General features: G+C 44.1%; 1 long non-coding RNA gene across 1 annotated transcript; it reads left to right on the top strand.

The window, feature by feature from the left end:
- Window positions 1-365: 365 nt before the first annotated feature.
- LOC148148218 (uncharacterized) lies at window positions 366-7,573 on the top strand. Its single transcript, XR_015759354.1, has 4 exons — window positions 366-396; window positions 2,286-2,419; window positions 3,290-3,367; window positions 6,222-7,573. It is a non-coding gene; the product is annotated as an uncharacterized LOC148148218 (long non-coding RNA).
- The last annotated feature ends 631 nt before the right edge of the window (window positions 7,574-8,204 follow it).

The following is an 8,204-nucleotide window of genomic DNA, read 5'->3' on the forward strand; positions in this document are numbered from 1 at the left end:
TCCTGGATGGGATCGTTGTTCGGTCTTTTTTTGGCACATGGTACGCCCCTTGAGGGAAATGCACACCATATCCAAACGGGAACTCTGCTTCACTCTCTCTTTCTTCGAGAATTTATGATCTTACTTTCTAGGCAATGAGGAAATGTGGCTCAATGTTCAACCCGGACAAACGTAGATGAATCTGTCGGTGTCAGGGACGGTTGTCTTGGACAAAAAGCAGCGCTCCTATTGGGCGCCTCACCTGTTTTGCTATGCTCGCTATTCTGTCATTGGACAATGAACCCTTTGTTCAGGGCTATTGCCTGTTGTATAAAAACAGCAGTTCATGTGGTTTCGATAGTCAGAAAACAGCGATGGCTCTATTTGAGCTCCTCCTCCTTTTCTGCATATCTCCAGGTAAGATTCGGACTTCTTTGTAACATTTTCATCTTTTGTACGTTGACAGAGAAAAGGAACGCTGAGTAGGTGTCTCGGAAACGCCGTTGTCGCTTCCAACTGCTCTGATGCTGATGGGAATTCACCGCTCTTTTGCTGCCCAAAATTGTAATCTGAAATGTTCCCTGCTCAGTGACAGCGATGGGAAAGTTGCATTAATTTATCGGTTCTATAAGATGCTTAGATGTTTGTATTCATAAAATGCGAAATTCTGAGAGAGCTCAGAAAGCTTCCTCGGTTGCGTGGTTAGAGAGAAATCGATTTAGATTTAATTGGAACTCATCTATTTAAACGGGGCTACCGACAAAATTGCCCTTATGCTGAGGAAGTGAGTGATCGGAGGCCGTGTCAGAATGGGACAGGGCGTGGGATCCACTCCACAACCGGGCCCTGCATTACCCATGAGGGGATATACTGTGGATTCTGAAAGTCGTCAACGCAGGGCGGCCCAGTAGTTAGTACTGCTCCAGGACAGCTTCAAGGAACGGTTTCAATTTCACCATCGGCAACTGATTGCATGGACTCTCCCCTGTGTCAGCTTCGGTTCCATTAGGTGCTCTGGTTTCCTCTGACAGTCCAAGGATGTGCAGATTATGTGTGTTTCCGAAAATGCAGGGTGACAGGGAAACTGCGGGATGCACTGCGGCAGGTGTGACGCACCACATGGGCTCCCTTTACGCTGCTGGGAATTAATAACAACCAAAACTGTTTTATAAAGTCAGCTGGTCTCGTATCATCCGCAGAGAAAGAAAGCTGAGTTAATAGTTCATAACTGACACAAATGTCATTGATCTGAATCCTTGTCAAAGCTGTCGACAATGCAGTCAATAGTGACAAGCACTCTTGTATTTCTTTCGACATAAGGGATAATGAGAACTGTGCCTAACAGCTATCCTGATTCCACATCTGGGAGAGATAATATATCCCTTTATGGCGCGGTTTTACCAACAGCATTTCAGTAAGCAAATTCTCATTCAGACCTGACCAGTCTCTCTGGAAGATTTTCCTGTCCAGAATCTGTTGAGTCCCGGGCAGCCACAGTTCCTGTGGCCAGTTGTGTCCTCATGCAAGAGATACAAGAAACACATCAGTTCAAATGGGACAAAGAATCCTGACCATTCTGGTCTGAGTGTTCCATACTGAAAAATCACCACAAGACATTGTCATTATTTAGATGGTAACTTTGGGGAATGATATTACACCTCTATGCAATCCTGGATTGTCCTATCCTTCTGGATCCTCCAACTCACTTCTCTACAGTCAACAAGAAAATCTGTAATTCTTTCACATCTGAGCATACCTTTAAAGTTAGCTCGGAAGAGAGGGAGAGAGAGATAAAGGCGAAAACTACTTCTGAAATCTTTATGAAGGACCTTGCTGCCCAATGTTGCCCTTCTCAATCCAGTTCTCTTTCCATCAGCCTCAATTCGATTAATCTGATTAACCAGTCATGGCCAACGTTCATTGATGCATGTCTTTATGGAAGAGTTATTGGAAATGCTTGTAAAATGACTCGATTGCTCTGTGCAGGAGGAAATGTGTTCTGAAGAGGGTTACAGTGGACCCGAAACACTGACCGTACATTCTCTGACTCCACAGCTTCTTCCAGAGTTGCTGAGTTTCTAGAGCAATTTCACTGTATCTTCTCCACGGGTCTTGAAATTGCACGCACTCCCGAAGATACACAGCGAGAGACTACTTTTGTGCTCTTTACTCTTAATCTCTTTTTAAAAAAATTGTCCGTCGCCCCAACTCCACACTCAACTAAAATATGAAAACTGGTTCATTCATTGTCTTCAGGGAAATATTCCCTATTTAATCAGAATCTCTCCCATGTCTCTGAATTTTAGTTTGGGCCACAATGTCATGTCACCTGTGTGAGAACATCTCCCTAAAGCTCCAGTCGCAATGGAAGGAAGGTGTAGACATGGAAACACTGCAGCAGGAAGTCTGCAACTCGCTGCCTCATGAGTCCAATTTGGTGGTGAGTTTCAGTAAGAATGAGATGGAAGGTGCTGGGGAAAAAACATAACTGGAGGAAAATGTGCTTATTTAAGGAAATATATCGTTTCCTTGAAGGCATTTCAGGGAAGGTACACCAGGATGATCCTTTTGTATGGAGGGATTGATAATGAGCAAACGCTAAACAGGTTGGGACGTGAGGTGTTGGCAAGACAATCCAGGGTGGACTTACACAGTTTGTGCTAGTGTCTGGGGAATGTTGTCGAACAGAGAGACCAAGGGGTACAGGTATATATTTACTTGAAGTGACGTCACAGCTCGTCAAGGTGATGAAAATGTATTTTTCGTGCTACGTCCCTACATTGGTCAGAGCATTGAACACAGGAGATAAGATGTCATGTTAGAGCTGAATGAGAGTTTGGTGAGACCACTTTTCGTAAACTGTGCATTATTCTGCTCACTCTGCTGCAGGAAGGATAATATTAATTTTGAAAAGGAGCAAGGAAAGATTTACAAGGCTGTTACCGAGACTGGAAGGTATGAGTTATAACGCGAGACTGGGAAGGTTGGGAAGATTTTTTTTCCAGGAGTTTAAGAGGATGAGTGGGTACCATAAAGAAATGTAGTAAATCATACGGCGCACAGATGAGGCAAATTGCCGTTGTCATCTCTATCAGTTGGATGGTCTAAAAACCAGCCAGCGTAATGATAAGGTAAGTGGCAAAAGACTTAAATGAGAAGAGAGGGGTGACCTTTTCATACAAAGGGCGGTGCGTGTGTGCAGCGAACTAGTCGTGGAAGTGGTGAAGACTGTTACAATTCGAATATTCAAATGCATCTGCATGTAATCAGCTGAACACTTTTCTCTCTTGTCCACATCTTGTTCTGACAGTGCATGAACTTTATCAAAGAGCACATGAGGTTGATCACTAAAGCCGTGAAGATTCCGGGCACTTACGATTTGTGTGGGGTGAGTATCACAGAGTGGTCATTCATCACGCTATTTGACTCTGATGGCTAGCAATTGCAGTCCTCCAATTTCATCGCTCTGTGTACGTCAGAGAAAGAGCGAGCGAGAGAGAGAGAGAAGGTGATCTCGCAATTCAATTAAGGGAATGCAGAGAGTCAGTGGGCCAAATTTCGCTGACTGCTTTCTGCTCCTTCACTTTTAGGAACTTTCTCTTCTCAACCTCTGTATCAGTCACAGAGTGTGCACGAGAAGGTCAGTCATTCCATTGCAGTTTCCTGCTGAGGCAGAGCCTGAGAGTTTGGCGCTGTCCCTTATGGTAAAGAATACCCCCAGCCACAACTCCCCTACACGCACACACAAACACACACACACGCTCTCACGTCCTCTCCTTAAACCCACGCTCTCTCACGCGCACTCAGATACACACACTTGCAGACACACACAACTCACTCTTACACACTCATACACAACTCATTCGTGCACGCACTCTGAATCCAACCGACATGCAGTTTCATTCTTACACTCTCAATCACACACACACTCACACGAACATGGACACTCACGCATGCCATATACACACAGAGAAGCACCAGCACATACACACTCACTCGCACTAACACAGACACACACACACACACAAACATGCACACAAACAGGAAAGCTGGGTGTGTAGATGTTATAGAATTGACTTGCACAAACCACTGTGGACGCTCCATAAAATTTCAGATTGAAATATCAGAGAATTCTTCTCGTTAAAGGAGGCCTAAGTGCAGACATGTGCTGCTCGGCAGCAAATGATACTGTTGAAAGGTGAGAGAGGTTCCAGGATTTGAAAGGTCTTCTCCTGTTCCTGTGTTTTACTCGTGGATATGAAGAGTTAGTGTTACACCAAGTGGAAGAGGAATCATTAAAGACCGATCGCTAGTCTTCCTTATTAAATTGGAGATGAAATTGAGCGAGGCTTCTAATTAAACTAGACAAGTCGATCGAAGGATAAATATGTTATTACCTAAGAACATTACCTCAGGGAGGAAGCTGTACAGAGAGGGAGCCACGCTTTTTAAAGGAGTTGAATATGTTGTCCAGAGGAATGAGAAATTTTATTTTAGAATGAGACGTGAAGACTCAGTTCCAGCGCTTGAGAGTTAAATGTTAGTAAGGAAATTCCGAATCAGAAAAGTAAGAAGAGCCAAGAGGGGACATGAGATGTCGTTGGCTGATTCGAGAAAGGAAAAGTGCACGGTTGTCTATAGGTATATCGGTTTAAAGAATAGCGAGAATAAGATTAGGGTCAATCAAGGATAGTATTAGGTAGTTTTGGGTGGAGTCAAAGGAGATTGGCGAAGAGCTAAATGAATATGTCTCCTCAGGAAACATGTTGTCATGGAGGAAACTGCGATATAGGCGAATAGACAAAAAGGGATTGAGGTTCTCAAGGAGGAGGTGTTAGCAAATTTAGATACTGTGAAAACCAGTATGTCCGCCGGACCGAATGAGATTGATCCCAGGATTCCCTGGGAAGCCTGGAAGGAGAGTGCAGAGCCTTTGACTTTGATCTTTACATCGTCATTGTCTGTAGAATTAGTGCCAGAAGATTGGAGGATTGCAAATGTTGTTCCCTTGTTCAAGAAGGGTAATAGAGACAACCATGGCAATTAGAGAGCAGTGCGCCTTATTTCGGCTGTGGGTAAAGTCTTGGAAAGGATTGTAAGAGATATTATTTACAATAATCGAGAAATGAATAAATTGATAAGAGATAGGCAATACGATTTTGTGAAGTGGAGGTCGTGCCTCACCAAACTTATTGGGTTCTTTGAGCAAGTGACCGAAAAGTTGGATGATGGTAAGGCGACTGATGTGGTGGATATGGATTTCAGAAAGCGTTTGGCAAATTCGCTACCGTGGCTATTGCATAAAATGCGGAGGCGAGGCTTTGATGGTGGTCGGGCGGTTTGAATCAGAAATTGGCTAGCTGCAAGAGACACAGAATGTGGTTGATGGGAAATGTTCATCCTGGAGTTCAGCTACTAGTGTGCACGGCAATGATCTGCTTTGCAGCAACAGTTGATTTTCATTGTTTTCATGAATGACCTCAATGAGGGCATAGTATCATGAGTTAATAAAGTTGTGGAAGACCTTGTGATCGTTAGAGTTGTGGATAGTGCTGAAGGATGAAGTAACACAAATGCAGGTAACTGTGCTAATGGTACGATGCTTGGTAGTGTAGATGAGTAGAGGGATCACAGTTTCCATGAACGTTTGCCCATGGGCGTAGCCACCCAGGTTAAGGGGGTAGCTCAGAAGGCATACGGTGTGGTAGCTTTTATTATGAGAGGGACTGCGTTTCACAGCCATGAGGTGATACTGCAGGTGTACAGAACTCTGGTGAGACTACAAATTGCAGAATTGCTTACAGTTCTGGTTAGCAGATGGATGTGGAAGTTACAGAGAGGGTTCAGAGAACATTTACCAGGATGCTGCCTGGAATGGAGGGAAGGTCTTACTGGGAAAGGCTGAGGGATTTGAGGCTGTTTTCGTCAGAGAGAAACAGTTTGAGAGGTGACTTATTGAGACGTATAAGTTAATCAGAGGGTTAGATCGGGTGGACGGTAAGAGCATTGGTATGTGTATGGAATGAGCTGCCAGAGGAAGTGTGGAGGCTGGTGCAATTGCATCATTTTAGAGGCATTTCCATGGTACATGAATAGGAAGGACTTGGGGACATATGGGCCGGGTGCTGGCAGGTGTGAATAGATTGTTGCTCGCATCCAGGAAAACAGCGTGGTGCTTGCTCTGTGTGGTTGACGAGAGAATTGTGCTTCCATTAATGTCACCTTTGTGGATTTGCTTACAGGAACTGCAATTCTGTCCTTGGCTGGTCTGTAGACGTATAGGTGGATGTATCGGTGAAAATGATGACTTTCCTCCTGAGTTTCGTTCATAGAAAACCCATCCAGTGTGAAGGAAGTTTGCACAAATTCACTGCCAGTCGTTTTGTCGAACATGGAATATTTATGGGCCGCAGCCTGACAGGGAACTTTAATCGTTTCCAATCAAAGAAAATCTGTCTTTAAAATAAAATGATATGGGAAAACTGCAGGTAAAGGGAATTGCTTCCATTTCGTAAACAATGTTTGCATGGACACGAGGGACCGAAGCATCTGTTTCGATGCTGTATACCTCTGGGACCCTTTGAACAATTCTCTATTCATTTGAGCTTGACATTTCAGCAATAGGAGCCAAGAATAGAGACCTCCTTCACCCTCTCCCACTTATTGTGCCTTCCCGCCAAGTTGCCCATCACCCAAGACCCCAGAAAAGCACTATTCCCTTCCATGCTCCTCGAACTCAAACCTGTGATGACTGATATTCAATGAGGTCATAACCAGACTGACTAATTGTCTGCACTTAATTCGGATCCCTCCTCATTTTTTGTCACTGCATTCACCCCCATAATAGCTCAGGGATAAAACTGCATCATCTCAACCTTGTCACCGTGATTCCAGCGTGTTCACCTAAAGGGTAAGACGCTGGTTAAATGTTCACGCAAATTGGTAACCAATGGTGAAAATAGTGCCCGATGACGTCGATACCACATGTGCAGATGAGTGGGTGAATTGCTTCAAAGTCCCAGCTGACTTGACCTTTCGATCTCTTTGCGTCATTTGGAGTGCTTATTTCTACGACGTCATGGCACCTCCCAGCCCCGTCTTACCTTTACAGTGTCGTCAACACCATAACGTTTTACTGATGGCTTATGTCTCTCAAATCAGTTCTGCATTTTCCTGACATGTCTGCATTTTGTCCAATCCTACGTCTTTCAGAAAGCTTGCTTTTATGTGTGGCATGGCTGGATCGAACAACATTCTGCAAAATTAAAAATGCACTTACCCGGCAACGTATCACAACGACATTGAAGCAGAATAAAAAGTGATTATATATTTGCTTCGAACTCTCATTGAGGAACAGCACCAATAGTTCAGTCTTTCTGCCTGTTGTAAAATGTTATTTATGTTCTTTTGCCTGCCTTTACAGTTTGTCAGTAATCACTCGCACATCACACTCACTACCGTTGTGTGCAGATTGGTTATCAAACTAGATTATTGCCTCGCCCTTACCGTCCACACTAATCCATCCTTCTGGGTGTCCTGTGTACAGTTCTGGGCAGCACCTTGTTGGAAATGTGTTGGAGAGAGTGCAGTGGGTGGTTCACAGATCGCTTCGAAAGCGAGTTTTTAAAATGGGAGTACTAAATTTGGAGGGAAGAGCGGAAGGCAAGAGAGGTTTAGATAGAGGATTTCAAGACTATGAATTCTTAGCACAGAATAGCCATTAAAACATTGTCTACCTTTCTTTAAAAGGCCAGTGAGTGAGATGGCTCAGTTTTATAATTATTTTCAACGGATGTTGTTGAGAGAATAACTTTCTCATCCAGCCAGTAGTTACGTGGTGGAATGTTGTGTCTGGAAATGTTGGGAAGGCACGTTCACTTGAATACATTTGGGAGAATATTTTGGATGGGAAATGAGAAGTAATAATCCTGAGTCATCCTGACATCACTGCTTTTGGGATGCAACTGCTGTGCTTGCTGCCTGAGACCAAACCGTCTGCTTTGAGAGCCATGTCCCTGATGTTATACACACTTTGTTGGTGTGAATGTACCCCTTGAGTATTGGCTGTTCACCTTTTCCCTGAACCAAATAGTAGGGGCTTTATAACCTCAGGGCTTCCGAATATTTGGATCATGTCTTTCGACACTTCTTCCCTTTCCACCGTCCAGCAGAAACTTACATGATCATCGATCTTGATTGACCGTTGTTGCTCCTCCTTCCCTCGA

The sequence above is a fragment of the Chiloscyllium plagiosum genome, unplaced genomic scaffold, assembly GCF_037043375.1.
Source record: "Chiloscyllium plagiosum isolate Xiang-an unplaced genomic scaffold, Cpla_swu_hap1 HiC_scaffold_14, whole genome shotgun sequence".
Lineage (NCBI taxonomy): Eukaryota > Metazoa > Chordata > Chondrichthyes > Orectolobiformes > Hemiscylliidae > Chiloscyllium > Chiloscyllium plagiosum.